The sequence below is a fragment of the Oncorhynchus masou genome, chromosome 5, assembly GCF_036934945.1.
Source record: "Oncorhynchus masou masou isolate Uvic2021 chromosome 5, UVic_Omas_1.1, whole genome shotgun sequence".
NCBI lineage: Eukaryota > Metazoa > Chordata > Actinopteri > Salmoniformes > Salmonidae > Oncorhynchus > Oncorhynchus masou.
In genome coordinates this window covers 12,445,271-12,470,512 of record NC_088216.1, presented here as the reverse complement: position 1 = coordinate 12,470,512, position 25,242 = coordinate 12,445,271, and the positions used below count along the sequence as shown (strand labels likewise).

The following is a 25,242-nucleotide window of genomic DNA, read 5'->3' as shown; positions in this document are numbered from 1 at the left end:
GGACCAATTGGGGACCTGAAAGCCATCAACGCTTCCTCTTGCTCTGATTGGAAGGCACCACCCGTCGCTCACCTTGGATGAGAGCGAGCACAAACTGCCAAGATGAAGCATTACGAGGTAAGATAGTATCCACTGTAACTCGAAACCTTTAATCGGGATTCTGTACATTATATCTCTAGCTGTTTCATTACCGGTGTTGTAAGATTGTCAGTTAGTTTCCCGACGGTCAGATTTAGGATGGTAGGACACGCTGGAGAACAGAGACGAGCTCACTCGGATGTCAAAGCCTCCAGCCCGTGTGGTGTGGTGTGGTTGTGGACTCTGGTCGAAGTTGTAGTCTACTTGCCTGCAATTCACATATCGTGGACATAGCCTATCACTTCTACTTTCACAATAAACAGCAATCCAACCAACCAAACAGATAGGTTACTAGTTTATTTATCTATTTACCAGTCGTTGTTTTCTCACAATGCATCAACTAGGCTGCGCCACCGCTGGTAGATTGGAACGCTGAAGAGTTCTTATCTCGGCATTGTTGCTTCATTGCGGGGCAGCGAGACTATCATTGCAGGTGAACAGTCAAGTGCGCAACAAATCTAACCTTGTGGGGAGTGTCGTGTCGTACAAAAATGTAGCCTCTTGGGTAGAAATGTTGACCGTTACACTACTTTACTGTATGAACATAAGAGGCCACTGCGTGTCATATCAGACTGACTGACAGTCTGTTGATCTGCATATAGGAGAGTAAAGTGATGACACAACTAGGCCGAGCTTAAATCTAAACTCCTATTGCACATAGCCTCGTCGACTTAGCTTTTCCAATCTTATATGGTGAGCAAGAAAGGCTGCATGCAAAGATGTATATGTAATCCTATCAAACCCCGCTGGTTACTGTGTTAAATTAATAGCAAACAGGCAATAATGGTAGTTACTGTCCTCTGAAACACATGACCACCTTCACTCTCATGGCTGTGTAGGCAGACAGACCCATAGACATGTACCTCTACATGTGTTGTCCTTGTGGCGCTCAGACCCAATACACACAGATCTAGGACCAGATTAACCCCCACTAAACATAGTCTTAGCCATTTGGGGGTAATCGCATACAAACTGATCTTCTATCAGCGTCTAGAGGGGAGTTAATCCTCCTACAGTCAGATTTTAAAACCGCTTTCTAGACTGCAGGCGAGCTAGCGACAGCAGGTGTTGTCATGGCTACCAGGACTGAAGCTACAGCAGGTGTTGTCATGGCTACCAGGACTGAAGCTACAGCAGGTGTTGTCATGGCTACCAGGACTGAAGCTACAGCAGGTGTGCCGACCAAACCCAATCGACAGGATGTGAAGGAGCCAGTTTGGGCAGTTGTGTAGAGTTAGAAGTGCCCCGACCAGTGGGTTCCCGCCCCTCCCCATGTCTCCTCCTCCTCGTACAAGATATTTGAACTCGATCCAATACTTTGAGAGTTTGCCCTCTAGCCTATCTAGAGTTGTAGATGGGTTAACGTTTGTAGCTATTGGACTATTCCATTGGTCTGTGTTAAAGCCAGGAAAGATCAATCAAGCAAATGATGCATTTCAAATAGTACTTCAACCCAGGTCTGTCTGATGCCTCTATGCACTGGGAGGTTTTCATTCCAAGAACGTTATCTCTTTCTAATGTAGTAATTGAGGGACAGAACAGCTATAGAGGAGCTGGGACCCGCTCGCCTGCTACAATGTAACCTAGTGTTCTGCCAGAAAGGTCCAGAACTCTTGGAGGCCGTAGTAAAGCTGACATACCAGCAGGCTACAATAATATCTAGATTAGTCTGCAGGAAGCCCAATATAGACATGTTATTGCACTGGTAAGATGTGCATTTGACTATAGAATAAATGTTGTGCCCGTATCAATGCGTCATTGGGCCATCAGGGAAGGATTGCTTACAATCAACCAGATTACTGTCTGCATTACTGTCTGCTTCACTGTCTGCGTTACTGTCTGCATTCATCTTGAATCCAAATTATCTCCAATGAATACATTCATCACAACACAAAATCACTGCTGATGTAGTTCTAACACATACCCACAAGGTGGAGCCAAAGCACTGTAATAGTAAATATAGACCTAGGCATGACACCTGCTGCCTCGCTGCACTGACAACAACACACATTGGATGAAGATGGACACTCAATCCACCATACCACAGATCTAGGATCAGATTACCATACGCACAATGCTAATATTAACCATTCAGGTGGTAGAATATACCTGATTGTAGATCAGTTGCTAGTCCACTACATCATCATCATCAGGTCTGTCCGTAGAGAACGTTGTGCAAAGCTCACAGTCATGGCAGCACAGCACTCCTCCAACCTGCACTACTTAGCTAGTTCCAATGCTGTCCTACTCTAGAGCTCCATGTTTTACCCCAGCCCTACCATAACACTACCCCAGCCCCACCATAACACTACCCAGCCCCACCATAACACTACCCCAGCCCCACCATAACACTACCCCAGCCCCACCATAACACTACCCAGCCCCACCATAACACTACCCCAGCCCCACCATAACACTACCCCAGCCCCACCATAACACTACCCCAGCCCCACCATAACACTACCCCAGCCCCACCATAACACTACCCCAGCCCCACCATAACACTACCCCAGCCCCACCATAACACTACCCCAGCCCCACCATAACACTACCCCAGCCCCACCATAACACTACCCAGCCCCACCATAACACTACCCCAGCCCCACCATAACACTACCCCAGCCCCACCATAACACTACCCCAGCCCCACCATAACACTACCCCAGCCCCACCATAACACTACCCCAGCCCCACCATAACACTACCCCAGCCCCACCATAACACTACCCCAGCCCCACCATAACACTACCCCAGCCCCACCATAACACTACCCCACCATAACACTACCCCAGCCCCACCATAACACTACCCCAGCCCCACCATAACACTACCCCAGCCCCACCATAACACTACCCCAGCCCCACCATAACACTACCCCAGCCCCACCATAACACTACCCCAGCCCCACCATAACACTACCCCACCATAACACTACCCCAGCCCCACCATAACACTACCCCAGCCCCGCCCTAACACTACCCCAGCCCCACCATAACACTACCCCAGCCCCACCATAACACTACCCCAGCCCCACCATAACACTACCCCAGCCCCACCATAACACTACCCCAGCCCCACCATAACACTAACCCAGCCCCACCATAACACTACCCCAGCCCCACCATAACACTACCCCAGCCCCACCATAACACTACCCCAGCCCCACCATAACACTACCCCAGCCCCACCATAACACTACCCTACCATAACACTACCCCAGCCCCACCATAACACTACCCCAGCCCCACCATAACACTACCCCACCATAACACTACCCCACCATAACACTACCCCACCATAACACTACCCCAGCCCCACCATAACACTACCCCAGCCCCACCATAACACTACCCCAGCCCTACCATAACACTACCCCACCATAACACTACCCCAGCCCCACCATAACACTACCCCACCATAACACTACCCCAGCCCCACCATAACACTACCCCAGCCCCACCATAACACTACCCCAGCCCCACCATAACACTACCCCAGCCCTACCATAACACTACCCCACCATAACACTACCCCAGCCCCACCATAACACTACCCCAGCCCCACCATAACACTACCCCAGCCCCACCATAACACTACCCCAGCCCTACCATAACACTACCCCACCATAACACTACCCCAGCCCCACCATAACACTACCCCAGCCCCACCATAACACTACCCCAGCCCCACCATAACACTACCCCAGCCCCACCATAACACTACCCCAGCCCCACCATAACACTACCCCAGCCCCACCATAACACTACCCCAGCCCCACCATAACACAGCCCCACCATAACACTACCCCACCATAACACTACCCCACCATAACACTACCCCACCATAACACTACCCCACCATAACACTACCCCACCATAACACTACCCCACCATAACACTACCCCACCATAACACTACCCCACCATAACACTACCCCAGCCCCACCATAACACTACCCCAGCCCCACCATAACACTACCCCAGCCCCACCATAACACTACCCCAGCCCCACCATAACACTACCCCAGCCCCACCATAACACTACCCTACCATAACACTACCCCAGCCCCACCATAACACTGCCCCACCATAACACTACCCCAGCCCCACCATAACACTACCCCAGCCCCACCATAACACTACCCCACCATAACACTACCCCACCATAACACTACCCCAGCCCCACCATAACACTACCCCAGCCCCACCATAACACTACCCCAGCCCCACCATAACACTACCCCAGCCCCACCATAACACTACCCCAGCCCCACCATAACACTACCCCAGCCCCACCACCATAACACTACCCCACCATAACACTACCCCAGCCCCACCATAACACTACCCCACCATAACACTACCCCAGCCCCACCATAACACTACCCCAGCCCCACCATAACACTACCCCAGCCCCACCATAACACTACCCCAGCCCTACCATAACACTACCCCACCATAACACTACCCCAGCCCCACCATAACACTACCCCAGCCCCACCATAACACTACCCCAGCCCCACCATAACACTACCCCAGCCCCACCATAACACTACCCCAGCCCTACCATAACACTACCCCACCATAACACTACCCCAGCCCCACCATAACACTACCCCAGCCCCACCATAACACTACCCCAGCCCCACCATAACACTACCCCAGCCCCACCATAACACTACCCCAGCCCCACCATAACACTACCCCAGCCCCACCATAACACAGCCCCACCATAACACTACCCCACCATAACACTACCCCACCATAACACTACCCCACCATAACACTACCCCACCATAACACTACCCCACCATAACACTACCCCACCATAACACAACCCCACCATAACACTACCCCACCATAACACAACCCCAGCCCCACCATAACACTACCCCAGCCCCACCATAACACTACCCCACCATAACACTACCCCACCATAACACTACCCCAGCCCCACCATAACACTACCCCAGCCCCACCATAACACTACCCCAGCCCCACCATAACACTACCCTACCATAACACTACCCCAGCCCCACCATAACACTGCCCCAGCCCCACCATAACACTACCCCAGCCCCACCATAACACTACCCCAGCCCCACCATAACACTACCCCACCATAACACTACCCCAGCCCCACCATAACACTACCCCAGCCCCACCATAACACTTCCCAGCCCCACCATAACACTTCCCCAGCCCCACCATAACACTACCCCAGCCCCACCATAACACTACCCCACCATAACACTACCCCACCATAACACTACCCCAGCCCCACCATAACACTACCCCAGCCCCACCATAACACTACCCCAGCCCCACCATAACACTACCCCCAGCCCTACCATAACACTACCCCACCATAACACTACCCCAGCCCCACCATAACACTACCCCAGCCCCACCATAACACTACCCCACCATAACACTACCCCAGCCCCACCATAACACTACCCCAGCCCCACCATAACACTACCCCAGCCCTACCATAACACTACCCCACCATAACACTACCCCACCATAACACTACCCCACCATAACACTACCCCACCATAACACTACCCCAGCCCCACCATAACACTACCCCAGCCCCACCATAACACTACCCCAGCCCCACCATAACACTACCCCAGCCCCACCATAACACTACCCTACCATAACACTACCCCAGCCCCACCATAACACTGCCCCAGCCCCACCATAACACTACCCCAGCCCCACCATAACACTACCCCAGCCCCACCATAACACTACCCCACCATAACACTACCCCAGCCCCACCATAACACTACCCCAGCCCCACCATAACACTACCCCAGCCCCACCATAACACTACCCCAGCCCCACCATAACACTACCCCAGCCCTACCATAACACTACCCCACCATAACACTACCCCACCATAACACTACCCCAGCCCCACCATAACACTACCCCAGCCCCACCATAACACTACCCCAGCCCCACCATAACACTACCCCAGCCCTACCATAACACTACCCCACCATAACACTACCCCAGCCCCACCATAACACTACCCCAGCCCCACCATAACACTACCCCAGCCCCACCATAACACTACCCCACCATAACACTACCCCAGCCCCACCATAACACTACCCCAGCCCTACCATAACACTACCCCACCATAACACTACCCCAGCCCCACCATAACACTACCCCACCATAACACTACCCCAGCCCCACCATAACACTACCCCAGCCCCACCATAACACTACCCCAGCCCCACCATAACACTACCCCAGCCCCACCATAACACTACCCCAGCCCCACCATAACACTACCCCAGCCCCACCATAACACTGCCCCAGCCCCACCATAACACTGCCCCAGCCCCACCATAACACTGCCCCAGCCCCACCATAACACTACCCCAGCCCCACCATAACACTACCCCAGCCCCACCATAACACTACCCCAGCCCCACCATAACACTACCCCAGCCCCACCATAACACTACCCCAGCCCCACCATAACACTACCCCAGCCCCACCATAACACTACCCCAGCCCCACCATAACACTACCCCAGCCCCACCATAACACTACCCCAGCCCCACCATAACACTACCCCAGCCCTACCATAACACTACCCCAGCCCCACCATAACACTACCCAGCCCCACCATAACACTACCCCAGCCCCACCATAACACAACCCCAGCCCCACCATAACACTACCCCAGCCCCACCATAACACTACCCCAGCCCCACCATAACACTACCCCAGCCCCACCATAACACTACCCCAGCCCCACCATAACACTACCCCACCATAACACTACCCCAGCCCCACCATAACACTACCCCAGCCCCACCATAACACTACCCCAGCCCTACCATAACACTACCCCAGCCCCACCATAACACTACCCCACCATAACACTACCCCAGCCCCACCATAACACTACCCCACCATAACACTACCCCAGCCCCACCATAACACTACCCCAGCCCTACCATAACACTACCCCAGCCCCACCATAACACTACCCCACCATAACACTACCCCACCATAACACTACCCCAGCCCCACCATAACACTACCCCCACCATAACACTACCCCAGCCCCACCATAACACTACCCCACCATAACACTACCCCAGCCCCACCATAACACTACCCCAGCCCCACCATAACACTACCCCACCATAACACTACCCCACCATAACACTACCCCACCATAACACTACCCCACCATAACACTACCCCACCATAACACTACCCCACCATAACACTACCCCACCATAACACTACCCCACCATAACACTACCCCACCATAACACTACCCCACCATAACACTACCCCAGCCCCACCATAACACTACCCCAGCCCCACCATAACACTACCCCAGCCCCACCATAACACTACCCCACCATAACACTACCCCACCATAACACTACCCCACCATAACACTACCCCACCATAACACTACCCCACCATAACACTACCCCAGCCCCACCATAACACTACCCCAGCCCCACCATAACACTACCCCAGCCCCACCATAACACTACCCCAGCCCCACCATAACACTACCCCAGCCCCACCATAACACTACCCCAGCCCCACCATAACACTGCCCCAGCCCCACCATAACACTGCCCCAGCCCCACCATAACACTGCCCCAGCCCCACCATAACACTACCCCAGCCCCACCATAACACTACCCCAGCCCCACCATAACACTACCCCAGCCCCACCATAACACTACCCCAGCCCCACCATAACACTACCCCAGCCCCACCATAACACTACCCCAGCCCTACCATAACACTACCCCAGCCCCACCATAACACTACCCAGCCCCACCATAACACTACCCAGCCCCACCATAACACTACCCCAGCCCCACCATAACACTACCCCAGCCCCACCATAACACTACCCCACCATAACACTACCCCAGCCCCACCATAACACTACCCCAGCCCCACCATAACACTACCCCAGCCCTACCATAACACTACCCCAGCCCTACCATAACACTACCCCAGCCCCACCATAACACTACCCCACCATAACACTACCCCAGCCCCACCATAACACTACCCCAGCCCTACCATAACACTACCCCAGCCCCACCATAACACTACCCCACCATAACACTACCCCACCATAACACTACCCCACCATAACACTACCCCAGCCCCACCATAACACTACCCCACCATAACACTACCCCAGCCCCACCATAACACTACCCCAGCCCCACCATAACACTACCCCAGCCCCACCATAACACTACCCCAGCCCCACCATAACACTACCCCAGCCCCACCATAACACTACCCCAGCCCCACCATAACACTACCCCAGCCCCACCATAACACTACCCTACCATAACACTACCCCAGCCCCACCATAACACTACCCCAGCCCCACCATAACACTACCCCACCATAACACTACCCCACCATAACACTACCCCACCATAACACTACCCCAGCCCCACCATAACACTACCCCAGCCCCACCATAACACTACCCCAGCCCTACCATAACACTACCCCACCATAACACTACCCCAGCCCCACCATAACACTACCCCACCATAACACTACCCCAGCCCCACCATAACACTACCCCAGCCCCACCATAACACTACCCCAGCCCCACCATAACACTACCCCAGCCCTACCATAACACTACCCCACCATAACACTACCCCAGCCCCACCATAACACTACCCCAGCCCCACCAATACACTACCCCAGCCCCACCATAACACTACCCCAGCCCCTACCATAACACTACCCCACCATAACACTACCCCAGCCCCACCATAACACTACCCCAGCCCCACCATAACACTACCCCAGCCCCACCATAACACTACCCCAGCCCCACCATAACACTACCCCAGCCCCACCATAACACTACCCCAGCCCCACCATAACACTACCCCAGCCCCACCATAACACTACCCCAGCCCCACCATAACACTACCCCAGCCCCACCATAACACTACCCCAGCCCCACCATAACACTACCCTACCATAACACTACCCCAGCCCCACCATAACACTACCCCAGCCCCACCATAACACTACCCCACCATAACACTACCCCACCATAACACTACCCCACCATAACACTACCCCAGCCCCACCATAACACTACCCCAGCCCCACCATAACACTACCCCAGCCCTACCATAACACTACCCCACCATAACACTACCCCAGCCCCACCATAACACTACCCCACCATAACACTACCCCAGCCCCACCATAACACTACCCCAGCCCCACCATAACACTACCCCAGCCCCACCATAACACTACCCCAGCCCCACCATAACACTACCCCAGCCCCACCATAACACTACCCTACCATAACACTACCCCAGCCCCACCATAACACTACCCCAGCCCCACCATAACACTACCCCAGCCCCACCATAACACTACCCCAGCCCCACCATAACACTACCCCACCATAACACTACCCCACCATAACACTACCCCAGCCCCACCATAACACTACCCCACCATAACACTACCCCACCATAACACTACCCCAGCCCCACCATAACACTACCCCAGCCCCACCATAACACTACCCCAGCCCCACCATAACACTACCCCAGCCCCACCATAACACTACCCCAGCCCCACCATAACACTACCCCAGCCCCACCATAACACTACCCCACCATAACACTACCCCAGCCCCACCATAACACTACCCCACCATAACACTACCCCAGCCCCACCATAACACTACCCCAGCCCCACCATAACACTACCCCAGCCCCACCATAACACTACCCCAGCCCTACCATAACACTACCCCACCATAACACTACCCCAGCCCCACCATAACACTACCCCAGCCCCACCATAACACTACCCCAGCCCCACCATAACACTACCCCAGCCCCACCATAACACTACCCCAGCCCTACCATAACACTACCCCACCATAACACTACCCCAGCCCCACCATAACACTACCCCCAGCCCCACCATAACACTACCCCAGCCCCACCATAACACTACCCCAGCCCCACCATAACACTACCCCAGCCCCACCATAACACTACCCCAGCCCCACCATAACACAGCCCCACCATAACACTACCCCACCATAACACTACCCCACCATAACACTACCCCACCATAACACTACCCCACCATAACACTACCCCACCATAACACTACCCCACCATAACACTACCCCACCATAACACTACCCCACCATAACACTACCCCAGCCCCACCATAACACTACCCCAGCCCCACCATAACACTACCCCACCATAACACTACCCCACCATAACACTACCCCAGCCCCACCATAACACTACCCCAGCCCCACCATAACACTACCCCAGCCCCACCATAACACTACCCTACCATAACACTACCCCAGCCCCACATAACACTGCCCCAGCCCCACCATAACACTACCCCAGCCCCACCATAACACTACCCCAGCCCCACCATAACACTACCCCAGCCCCACCCCCACCATAACACTACCCCAGCCCCACCATAACACTACCCCCAGCCCCACCATAACACTTCCCCAGCCCCACCATAACACTTCCCCAGCCCCACCATAACACTACCCCAGCCCCACCATAACACTACCCCACCATAACACTACCCCACCATAACACTACCCCAGCCCCACCATAACACTACCCCAGCCCCACCATAACACTACCCCAGCCCCACCATAACACTACCCCAGCCCTACCATAACACTACCCCACCATAACACTACCCCAGCCCCACCATAACACTACCCCAGCCCCACCATAACACTACCCCACCATAACACTACCCCAGCCCCACCATAACACTACCCCAGCCCCACCATAACACTACCCCAGCCCTACCATAACACTACCCCACCATAACACTACCCCACCATAACACTACCCCACCATAACACTACCCCACCATAACACTACCCCAGCCCCACCATAACACTACCCCAGCCCCACCATAACACTACCCCAGCCCCACCATAACACTACCCCAGCCCCACCATAACACTACCCTACCATAACACTACCCCAGCCCCACCATAACACTGCCCCAGCCCCACCATAACACTACCCCAGCCCCACCATAACACTACCCCAGCCCCACCATAACACTACCCCACCATAACACTACCCCAGCCCCACCATAACACTACCCCAGCCCCACCATAACACTACCCCAGCCCCACCATAACACTACCCCAGCCCCACCATAACACTACCCCAGCCCTACCATAACACTACCCCACCATAACACTACCCCACCATAACACTACCCCAGCCCCACCATAACACTACCCCAGCCCCACCATAACACTACCCCAGCCCCACCATAACACTACCCCAGCCCTACCATAACACTACCCCACCATAACACTACCCCAGCCCCACCATAACACTACCCCAGCCCCACCATAACACTACCCCAGCCCCACCATAACACTACCCCACCATAACACTACCCCAGCCCCACCATAACACTACCCCAGCCCTACCATAACACTACCCCACCATAACACTACCCCAGCCCCACCATAACACTACCCCACCATAACACTACCCCAGCCCCACCATAACACTACCCCAGCCCCACCATAACACTACCCCAGCCCCACCATAACACTACCCCAGCCCCACCATAACACTACTCCCAGCCCCACCATAACACTACCCCAGCCCCACCATAACACTGCCCCAGCCCCACCATAACACTGCCCCAGCCCCACCATAACACTGCCCCAGCCCCACCATAACACTACCCCAGCCCCACCATAACACTACCCCAGCCCCACCATAACACTACCCCAGCCCCACCATAACACTACCCCAGCCCCACCATAACACTACCCCAGCCCCACCATAACACTACCCCAGCCCCACCATAACACTACCCCAGCCCCACCATAACACTACCCCAGCCCCACCATAACACTACCCCAGCCCCACCATAACACTACCCCAGCCCTACCATAACACTACCCCAGCCCTACCATAACACTACCCCAGCCCCACCATAACACTACCCCAGCCCCACCATAACACTACCCCAGCCCCACCATAACACTACCCCAGCCCCACCATAACACTACCCCAGCCCCACCATAACACTACCCCAGCCCCACCATAACACTACCCCAGCCCCACCATAACACTAGCCCCACCATAACACTACCCCACCATAACACTACCCCAGCCCCACCATAACACTACCCCAGCCCTACCATAACACTACCCCAGCCCCACCATAACACCACCCCACCATAACACTACCCCAGCCCCACCATAACACTACCCCACCATAACACTACCCCAGCCCCACCATAACACTACCCCAGCCCTACCATAACACTACCCCAGCCCCACCATAACACTACCCCACCATAACACTACCCCACCATAACACTACCCCAGCCCCACCATAACACTACCCCACCATAACACTACCCCAGCCCCACCATAACACTACCCCACCATAACACTACCCCAGCCCCACCATAACACTACCCCAGCCCCACCATAACACTACCCCACCATAACACTACCCCACCATAACACTACCCCACCATAACACTACCCCACCATAACACTACCCCACCATAACACTACCCCACCATAACACTACCCCACCATAACACTACCCCACCATAACACTACCCCACCATAACACTACCCCACCATAACACTACCCCAGCCCCACCATAACACTACCCCAGCCCCACCATAACACTACCCCAGCCCCACCATAACACTACCCCACCATAACACTACCCCACCATAACACTACCCCACCATAACACTACCCCACCATAACACTACCCCCACCATAACACTACCCCAGCCCCACCATAACACTACCCCAGCCCCACCATAACACTACCCCAGCCCCACCATAACACTACCCCAGCCCCACCATAACACTACCCCAGCCCCACCATAACACTACCCCAGCCCCACCATAACACTGCCCCAGCCCCACCATAACACTGCCCCAGCCCCACCATAACACTGCCCCAGCCCCACCATAACACTACCCCAGCCCCACCATAACACTACCCCAGCCCCACCATAACACTACCCCAGCCCCACCATAACACTACCCCAGCCCCACCATAACACTACCCCAGCCCCACCATAACACTACCCCAGCCCTACCATAACACTACCCCAGCCCCACCATAACTCTACCCAGCCCCACCATAACACTACCCAGCCCCACCATAACACTACCCCAGCCCCACCATAACACTACCCCAGCCCCACCATAACACTACCCCACCATAACACTACCCCAGCCCCACCATAACACTACCCCAGCCCCACCATAACACTACCCCAGCCCTACCATAACACTACCCCAGCCCTACCATAACACTACCCCAGCCCCACCATAACACTACCCCACCATAACACTACCCCAGCCCCACCATAACACTACCCCAGCCCTACCATAACACTACCCCAGCCCCACCATAACACTACCCCACCATAACACTACCCCACCATAACACTACCCCACCATAACACTACCCCAGCCCCACCATAACACTACCCCACCATAACACTACCCCAGCCCCACCATAACACTACCCCACCATAACACTACCCCAGCCCCACCATAACACTACCCCACCATAACACTACCCCACCATAACACTACCCCAGCCCCACCATAACACTACCCCACCATAACACTACCCCAGCCCCACCATAACACTACCCCACCATAACACTACCCCAGCCCCACCATAACACTACCCTACCATAACACTACCCCAGCCCCACCATAACACTACCCCACCATAACACTACCCCAGCCCCACCATAACACTACCCCACCATAACACTACCCCAGCCCCACCATAACACTACCCCACCATAACACTACCCCAGCCCCACCATAACACTACCCCACCATAACACTACCCCAGCCCCACCATAACACTACCCCACCATAACACTACCCCAGCCCCACCATAACACTACCCCAGCCCCACCATAACACTACCCCAGCCCCACCATAACACTACCCCAGCCCCACCATAACACTACCCCAGCCCCACCATAACATAACACTACCCCAGCCCTACCATAACACTACCCCAGCCCTACCATAACACTACCCCAGCCCCACCATAACACTACCCCAGCCCCACCATAACACTACCCCAGCCCTACCATAACACTACCCCAGCCCCACCATAACACTACCCCATCTCTACCATAACACTACCCCAGCCCTACCATAACACTACCCCAGCCCCACCATAACACTACCCCAGCACTACCATAACACTACCCCAGCACTACCATAACACTACCATAACACTACCCCAGCACTACCATAACACTACCCCATCACTACCATAACACTACCCCAGCCCCACCATAACACTACCCCAGCCCCACCATAACACTACCCCAGCCCTACCATAACACTACCCCAGCCCCACCATAACACTACCCCAGCCCCACCATAACACTACCCCAGCCCCACCATAACACTACCCCAGCCCCACAATAACACTACCCCACCATAACACTACCCCAGCCCCACCATAACACTACCCCACCATAACACTACCCCAGCCCCACCATAACACTACCCCATCACTACCATAACACTACCCCATCACTACCATAACACTACCCCAGCACTACCATAACACTACCCCAGCACTACCATAACACTACCCTACCATAACACTACCCCAGCCCCACCATAACACTACCCCAGCCCCACCATAACACTACCCCATCACTACCATAACACTACCCCAGCACTACCATAACACTACCCCAGCCCCACCATAACACTACCCCAGCCCCACCATAACACTACCCCACCATAACACTACCCCAGCCCCACCATAACACTACCCCAGCCCCACCATAACACTACCCCAGCCCCACCATAACACTACCCCAGCCCCACCATAACACTACCCCAGCCCCACCATAACACTGCCCCAGCCCCACCATAACACTGCCCCAGCCCCACCATAACACTGCCCCAGCCCCACCATAACACTACCCCAGCCCCACCATAACACTACCCCAGCCCCACCATAACACTACCCCAGCCCCACCATAACACTACCCCAGCCCCACCATAACACTACCCCAGCCCCACCATAACACTACCCCAGCCCTACCATAACACTACCCCAGCCCCACCATAACACTACCCAGCCCCACCATAACACTACCCAGCCCCACCATAACACTACCCCAGCCCCACCATAACACTACCCCAGCCCCACCATAACACTACCCCCCACCATAACACTACCCCAGCCCCACCATAACACTACCCCAGCCCCACCATAACACTACCCCAGCCCTACCATAACACTACCCCAGCCCCACCATAACACTACCCCACCATAACACTACCCCAGCCCCACCATAACACTACCCAGCCCCACCATAACACTACCCCAGCCCCACCATAACACTACCCCAGCCCCACCATAACACTACCCCAGCCCCACCATAACACTACCCCCCATAACACTACCCCACCATAACACTACCCCAGCCCCACCATAACACTACCCCAGCCATAACCTACCCCAGCCCCACCATAACAGCCCCACCATAACACTACCCCAGCCCCACCATAACACTACCCCCCACCATAACACTACCCCACCATAACACTACCCCAGCCCCACCATAACACTACCCCACCATAACACTACCCCAGCCCCACCATAACACTACCCCACCATAACACTACCCCAGCCCCACCATAACACTACCCACCATAACACTACCCCAGCCCCACCATAACACTACCCCACCATAACACTACCCCAGCCCCACCATAACACTACCCCACCATAACACTACCCCAGCCCCACCATAACACTACCCCAGCCCCACCATAACACTACCCCAGCCCCACCATAACACTACCCCACCATAACACTACCCCAGCCCCACCATAACACTACCCCACCATAACACTACCCCAGCCCCACCATAACACTACCCCAGCCCCACCATAACACTACCCCAGCCCCACCATAACACTACCCCAGCCCCACCATAACACTACCCCAGCCCCACCATAACATAACACTACCCCAGCCCCACCATAACACTACCCCAGCCCTACCATAACACTACCCCAGCCCCACCATAACACTACCCCAGCCCCACCATAACACTACCCCAGCCCTACCATAACACTACCCCAGCCCCACCATAACACTACCCCATCCCCACCATAACACTACCCCAGCCCCACCATAACACTACCCCAGCCCCACCATAACACTACCCCAGCCCCACCATAACACTACCCCAGCCCCACCATAACACTACCCCAGCCCCACCATAACACTACCCCATCACTACCATAACACTACCCCAGCCCCACCATAACACTACCCCAGCCCCACCATAACACTACCCCAGCCCCACCATAACACTACCCCAGCCCCACCATAACACTACCCCAGCCCCACCATAACACTACCCCAGCCCCACCATAACACTACCCCACCATAACACTACCCCAGCCCCACCATAACACTACCCCACCATAACACTACCCCCAGCCCCACCATAACACTACCCCAGCCCTACCATAACACTACCCCAGCCCCACCATAACACTACCCCAGCCCTACCATAACACTACCCCAGCCCCACCATAACACCATAACACTACCCCCCACCATAACACTACCCCAGCCCCACCATAACACTACCCCAGCACTACCATAACACTACCCCAGCCCTACCATAACACTACCCCCCTACCATAACACTACCCCAGCACTACCATAACACTACCCCAGCCCCACCATAACACTACCCCAGCACTACCATAATACTACCCCAGCACTACCATAACACTACCCTACCATAACACTACCCCAGCCCCACCATAACACTACCCCAGCACTACCATAACACTACCCCAGCACTACCATAACACTACCCCAGCCCCACCATAACACTACCCCAGCCCTACCATAACACTACCCCAGCCCCACCATAACACTACCCTACCATAATACACCCCAGCCCCACCATAACACTACCCCAGCACCACCATAACACTACCCCAGCCTACCATAACACTACCCCAGCCCTACCATAACACTACCCCCCTACCATAACACTACCCCACCATAATCGCACCCCAGCCCCACCATAACACTACCCCAGCCTACCATAACACTACCCTACCATACTACTACCCCAGCCCCACCATAACACTACCCCAGCCCCACCATAACACTACCCCAGCCCTACCATAACACTACCCCAGCCCCACCATAACACTACCCCAGCCCCACCATAACACTACCCCAGCACTACCATAACACTACCCCAGCCCCACCATAACACTACCCCAGCACTACCATAACACTACCCCAGCACTACCATAACACTACCCCAGCACTACCATAACACTACCCCAGCCCCACCATAATACTACCCCAGCCCCACCATAACACTACCATAACACTACCCCAGCACTACCATAACACTACCCCAGCACTACCATAACACTACCCTACCATAATACTACCCCAGCCCCACCATAACACTACCCCAGCCCCACCATAACACTACCCCAGCCCTACCATAACACTACCCCTACCATAACACCCAGCCCCACCATAACACTACCCCAGCCCCACCATACACTACCCCCAGCCCCACCATAACCCCCAGCCCCACCATAACACTACCCCAGCCCCACCATAACACTACCCCAGCCCCACCATAACACTACCCCAGCCCCACCATAACACTACCCCCCTACCATAACACTACCCCAGCCCTACCATAACACTACCCTACCATAATACTACCCCAGCCCCACCATAACACTACCCCAGCCCCACCATAACACTACCCCAGCCCCACCATAACACTACCCCAGCCCCACCATAACACTACCCCAGCCCTACCATAACACTACCCCAGCCCCACCATAACACTACCCCACCATAACACTACCCCAGCCCCACCATAACACTACCCCAGCCCCACCATAACACTACCCCAGCCCCACCATAACACTACCCCAGCCCCACCATAACACTACCCCAGCCCCACCATAACACTACCCCAGCACTACCATAACACTACCCCAGCACTACCATAACACTACCCTACCATAATACTACCCCAGCCCCACCATAACACTACCCCAGCCCCACCATAACACTACCCCAGCCCCACCATAACACTACCCCAGCCCCACCATAACACTACCCCCAGCCCCACCATAACACTACCCCAGCCCTACCATAACACTACCCCAGCCCCACCATAACACTACCCCAGCCCCACCATAACACTACCCCAGCCCCACCATAACACTACCCCAGCCCTACCATAACACTACCCCAGCCCCACCATAACACTACCCCAGCCCCACCATAACACTACCCCAGCCCCACCATAACACTACCCCACCCCACCATAACACTACCCCAGCCCCACCATAACACTACCCCAGCCCCACCATAACACTACCCCAGCCCCACCATAACACTACCCCAGCCCTACCATAACACTACCCCAGCCCCACCATAACACTACCCCAGCCCCACCATAACACTACCCCAGCCCCACCATAACACTACCCCAGCCCCACCATAACACTACCCCAGCCCCACCATAACACTACCCCAGCCCCACCATAACACTACCCCAGCCCCACCATAACACTACCCCAGCCCTACCATAACACTACCCCAGCACTACCATAACACTACCCCAGCACTACCATAACACTACCCCAGCCCCACCATAACACTACCCTACCATAATACTACCCCAGCTATGACAGTTGTCTATCCTGTACTGCTTTAGACCCCCAGCACAAGGAAAGGCTGTTATCCCAGGGGGGTCTTTTATTAGACTGGGGTAGATGGAATGGGTGGGGGTGGGGGGGTTTAAATAGCTAGAGAAATCCTAGCCATGCCTGGCTTGGTGTGTGTGTGTGGACTACAAAGCATCATTTTATGGGCAGTTCCACAGTAATGGAATTGCGTAGACTCAGATTTTTCACTTTAAAATGTATATCAAACAAAAACAATTGATTTCACAGTTTAGAAAACCATACAACTCTACAGTGCCTTGCAAAAGTATTCACCCCCTTGGCATTTTTTTTTCCTATTTTGTTGCCTTACAACCTGTAATTTAAATAGATTTTTATTTGGATTTCATGTAAAAATTAATTGTTTAAAAAATGTAAGAGGGGGAGGGGGAGGGGTAGGGAAGGTGTGGCAGGAGTGGAGGTGATGAGGGCCGGGGAGAGGGTTGCTTACGCAGAGCTTTCTATTTAGCTGTGGGGGGGGACTGACGACACATACTTACTTCTAGACTGGGGAGGGGGTGCTCGGGTATCTTAGTGGGGGGAGGGGGGGGGGTGCTCGGGTATCTTAGTGGGGGGGGGGGTTCAAAATCAACTCAACACAGGAATGCATCAACTTTTCTTACTGTTCTATAAACTTTGCTCCCTGCTGTACATGACTTCACAGGGGAGCAGGGCTGTGTGGGGGTGGGGTTAAATAAAGCAACCAGCATGCCAGGGAAGAAGGAATGAGGGGGAGGGGGGGGACATAATGATAGAAAGGAGGGAGGGATGGGAGGGAAAACGACAGAGCGAACGAGGGGGAGAGAGATTTATTTCCACAGCTGAAACCAGGCGCCCCAGTTCTCCTCTCTGTTCAAACTGAGGGACTTGAGGAAAAGTAATTTTTCCAGACAAAGGGATTAAATAGAGAGGCTGGTGGTGGAGGAGAGTGGAGATGGATACCGTAGTACTAGAGGGGGCTACCCACAAAAAGGCTGGTCCGGGGAGTGTCCCAGGGGTGCCAGCTGCCCCCGTTAAACGGCCCAAAGCTAAGAAGGCTAAGAAAGCTGTGGTTTTCTTTGAGGTGGAGATTCTGGATGCCAAGACCAAGGACAAACTCTGCTTCCTGGACAAGGTAAGACCTCTTCACAAATACTGTGTGTGTGTGTGTGTGTGTGTGTGTGTGTGTGTGTGGGGGGGGGGGGGGTGGCACACACACGTCTATATCTGTGTGTGTACGTCTATCTGTGTGTGTCTCCGTGTTAAATAGTGCAACAGGTGCAGGCTAGATAGGACTATTTGTCTAATGTAGGACGTTCCACTGTACTCAGGTCAGAAGTGCTGTCTGTCTGAGCCCAGTCAGTCTGTATAGTGCTGTCTGTCTGTCTGAGCCCAGTCAGTCTGTATAGTGCTGTCTGTCTGTCTGTCTGAGCCCAGTCAGTCTGTATAGTGCTGTCTGTCTGTCTGAGCCCAGTCAGTCTGTATAGTGCTGTCTGTCTGTCTGTCTGAGCCCAGTCAGTCTGTATAGTGCTGTCTGTCTGTCTGAGCCCAGTCAGTCTGTATAGTGCTGTCTGTCTGTCTGAGCCCAGTCAGTCTGTATAGTGCTGTCTGTCTGTCTGTCTGAGCCCAGCCAGTCTGTATAGTGCTGTCTGTCTGTCTGTCTGAGCCCAGTCAGTCTGTATAGTGCTGTCTGTCTGTCTGTCTGAGCCCAGTCAGTCTGTATAGTGCTGTCTGTCTGTCTGTCTGTCTCTGTCTAGTGCTGTCTGTCTGTCTGAGCCCAGCCAGTCTGTATAGTGCTGTCTGTCTGTCTGAGCCCAGTCAGTCTGTATAGTGCTGTCTGTCTGTCTGAGCCCAGTCAGTCTGTATAGTGCTGTCTGTCTGTCTGTCTGAGCCCAGCCAGTCTGTATAGTGCTGTCTGTCTGTCTGAGCCCAGCCAGTCTGTATAGTGCTGTCTGTCTGTCTGTCTGTCTGTCTGAGCCCAGTCAGTCTGTATAGTGCTGTCTGTCTGTCTGTCTGTCTGTCTGTCTGAGCCCAGTCAGTCTGTATAGTGCTGTCTGTCTGTCTGTCTGAGCCCAGCCAGTCTGTATAGTGCTGTCTGTCTGTCTGAGCCCAGTCAGTCTGTATAGTGCTGTCTGTCTGTCTGTCTGAGCCCAGTCAGTCTGTATAGTGCTGTCTGCCTGTCTGTCTGAGCCAGTCAGTCTGTATAGTGCTGTCTGTCTGTCTGAGCCCAGTCAGTCTGTATAGTGCTGTCTGTCTGTCTGTCTGAGCCCAGTCAGTCTGTATAGTGCTGTCTGTCTGTCTGAGCCCAGTCAGTCTGTATAGTGCTGTCTGTCTGTCTGAGCCCAGTCAGTCTGTATAGTGCTGTCTGTCTGTCTGTCTGTCTGAGCCCAGTCAGTCTGTATAGTGCTGTCTGTCTGTCTGTCTGAGCCCAGTCAGTCTGTATAGTGCTGTCTGTCTGTCTGTCTGTCTGAGCCCAGTCAGTCTGTATAGTGCTGTGTAGCTCCAGGTACAACCTGAAGTAGTTAAGCCTTGTCTGAGCAGGAACGGCCCATTGTGATCAGTACTACCTAGGACTGTAGTGAACTATCGTTCTTATGGCTTAGAGGTTAAAACTCCTGTCTATTATCATGGTGTTATAGACTGATGGTTAAATGACAGGTGTAACACCTAGCTAGGTTTATCATGGTGTTATAGACTGATGGTTAAATGACAGGTGTAACCCCTAGCTAGGTTTATCATGGTGTTATAGACTGATGGTTAAATGACAGGTGTAACACCTAGCTAGGTTCATCATGGTGTTATAGACTGATGGTTAAATGACAGGTGTAACACCTAGCTAGGTTTATCATGGTGTTATAGTCTGATGGTTAAATGACAGGTGTAACACCTAGCTAGGTTTATCATGGTGTTATAGACTGATGGTTAAATGACAGGTGTAACACCTAGCTAGGTTTATCATGGTGTTATAGTCTGATGGTTAAATGACAGGTGTAACACCTAGCTAGGTTCATCATGGTGTTATAGACTGATGGTTAAATGACAGGTGTAACACCTAGCTAGGTTTATCATGGTGTTATAGACTGATGGTTAAATGACAGGTGTAACACCTAGCTAGGTTTATCATGGTGTTATAGACTGATGGTTAAATGACAGGTGTAACACCTAGTTAGGTTCATCATGGTGTTATAGTCTGATGGTTAAATGACAGGTGTAACACCTAGTTAGGTTCATCATGGTGTTATAGACTGATGGTTAAATGACAGGTGTAACACCTAGCTAGGTTTATCATGGTGTTATAGACTGATGGTTAAATGACAGGTGTAACACCTAGCTAGGTTTATCATGGTGTTATAGACTGATGGTTAAATGACAGGTGTAACACCTAGTTAGGTTTATCATGGTGTTATAGACTGATGGTTAAATGACAGGTGTAACACCTAGCTAGGTTTATCATGGTGTTATAGACTGATGGTTAAATGACAGGTGTAAAACCTAGCTAGGTTTATCATGGTGTTATAGACTGATGGTTAAATGACAGGTGTAACACCTAGCTAGGTTCATCATGGTGTTACAGACTGATGGTTAAATGACAGGTGTAACACCTAGTTAGGTTTATCATGGTGTTATAGACTGATGGTTAAATGACAGGTGTAACACCTAGTTAGGTTTATCATGGTGTTATAGTCTGATGGTTAAATGACAGGTGTAACACCTAGTTAGGTTTATCATGGTGTTATAGTCTGATGGTTAAATGACAGGTGTAACACCTAGCTAGGTTTATCATAGTCTGATGGTTAAATGACAGGTGTAACACCTAGTTAGGTTCATCATGGTGTTATAGACTGATGGTTAAATGACAGGTGTAACACCTAGCTAGGTTCATCATGGTGTTATAGACTGATGGTTAAATGACAGGTGTAACACCTAGCTAGGTTTATCATGGTGTTATAGACTGATGGTTAAATGACAGGTGTAACACCTAGCTAGGTTCATCATGGTGTTATAGACTGATGGTTAAATGACAGGTGTAACACCTAGCTAGGTTTATCATGGTGTTATAGACTGATGGTTAAATGACAGGTGTAACACCTAGCTAGGTTCATCATGGTGTTATAGACTGATGGTTAAATGACAGGTGTAACACCTAGCTAGGTTCATCATGGTGTTATAGACTGATGGTTAAATGACAGGTGTAACACCTAGCTAGGTTTATCATGGTGTTATAGACTGATGGTTAAATGACAGGTGTAACACCTAGCTAGGTTCATCATGGTGTTATAGACTGATGGTTAAATGACAGGTGTAACACCTAGCTAGGTTTATCATGGTGTTATAGACTGATGGTTAAATGACAGGTGTAACACCTAGCTAGGTTATCATGGTGTTATAGACTGATGGTTAAATGACAGGTGTAACACCTAGCTAGGTTCATCATGGTGTTATAGACGGATGGTTAAATGACAGGTGTAACACCTAGCTAGGTTTATCATGGTGTTATAGACTGATGGTTAAATGACAGGTGTAACACCTAGCTAGGTTCATCATGGTGTTATAGACGGATGGTTAAATGACAGGTGTAACACCTAGCTAGGTTCATCATGGTGTTATAGTTTTAATAGCACTGTAGTAGGTTCTGTATGGTGTTAGTGTGATATTAGTAGGGCATACAGGAGCTGCAAGGTATCAGGTCACGTCCTCGCAGGATTACCACTGCTCTGAGACCTGTTCTCAGCTTAACACCGTTTCCATGGCCACGTCATCCCCCACTTTAGACTGCGGCCCCCTGGAAAATAGAGATTCCTGGAGTAGGGCTTTGATCTGAGTATTTGATTTGGTTATTAGAATTTTATATTGGTGGAGTTGAGTAAAGTTATTCTAATCTAATGTTGTCAAGTAAATTATCTGGAATGTCTGGGGTGAAGTCATAAAGAGACTAGAATGTCTGGGAGAAACCTGTGATGTCACAAGTAGACTATAATCTCTTGAAGACCTCACCTCTGTGATGTCATAAAGATTAAATCATGTCTGGAGAATGCTTTTTGTGATTTTATAAAGAGTAGAATCTCTGGGAAAGACCTCTGATGTCATGAAGACACTAGAATATCTTGGAGACCTGCAATGTCATAAATAGAATCTCTGTGATGTCATGAGAGAGTAGAATATCTGGGGAAGACCTGTGATGTCATAAGTAGACTAGAATGTCTGGAGAGGAACTCGTGATGTCATAAAGAGAATAGAATGTCTGAGGGAAGACCTCTGTGATGTCACAGACAGATACAGTAGTAGTAGAATGTCTGGTGAATGCTGTCAGGATGCCAAACAGACTGGAGCAGCCTCGTGGGAGTCCAGTGTTCAAAACCTTTCAGTTTGACTGTTGTGACCCACCTTCAATACAGTCTTTGTACAAACACCTAGTCCTTATCAACTAGCCAGTAAGGACTGTCCGTTGTTCCTCTGCCTGGCGATTAGTATTGGCTATAGTGGCCCATGGCTGGCCAGAACCATCCAGTCCCTGCTGACTGGAGTTAGGGGGGTATGTGAGGGCTAAGCCCCCAGGATGAGGCAGTCTGGCTGGGGGAACAGGGTTCAGCGCAAGCCCCTAAATCTCCAGACTTCGCATCAATCTGGGAGTGGCCGCTGTTAAATGGTTGTGTGTGCGTCAGGTTTTGTGTGTGCGTCATTGTCTTTGTTGGATTGTTGTTGCGGTGTGGCTTTGACTATGTGGGTGTGTGTTTTGGCACTGTATGTGTCTTATTTATGCCGTGTGTGTGTGGTGATACCAGCTGTTAGATACCCAGTACACAGGGGGTGTGGCTAGAGCTAAATTTACTGGTAATCACATGAAAGGCCAATGAGGTGTGTGTGTGTGTGTGTGTGTGTGTGTGTGTGTGTGTGTGTGTGTGTGTGTGTGTGTGTGTGTGCCACTCATCTCTCTTGATTTGCAGGTTGAGCCAAATGCCACTATTGGGGAGATCAAGTCTATGTTCCACAAAAGCCGTGAGTACAACCTTAGATTGACATTACACAGCAAGCACACAGCAGCACATTCTACTACAATTCAATTCGCTTCAATATACAGTATTTCAATTGTCTGTGTGTCTGTCTTCTTTCTCTGTCTGTCCCTCCACCTGTCTGGTCTCCCTCTACCTGTCTGGTCTCCCTCTACCTGTCTGGTCTCCCTCCCGCCCTTGTCCGTCTGTCTCAGATCCTCAATGGTACGCAGCCAGACAGTCCATCCGTCTAGACCCAAG

The 25,242-nt window shown here is 52.6% G+C and overlaps 1 long non-coding RNA gene across 1 annotated transcript; it reads left to right on the top strand.

The window, feature by feature from the left end:
* LOC135533241 (uncharacterized) lies at positions 1-25,242 on the top strand. The gene is made up of 4 exons (XR_010454465.1): positions 1-117; positions 20,076-20,126; positions 24,937-24,988; positions 25,197-25,242. It is a non-coding gene; the product is annotated as an uncharacterized LOC135533241 (long non-coding RNA).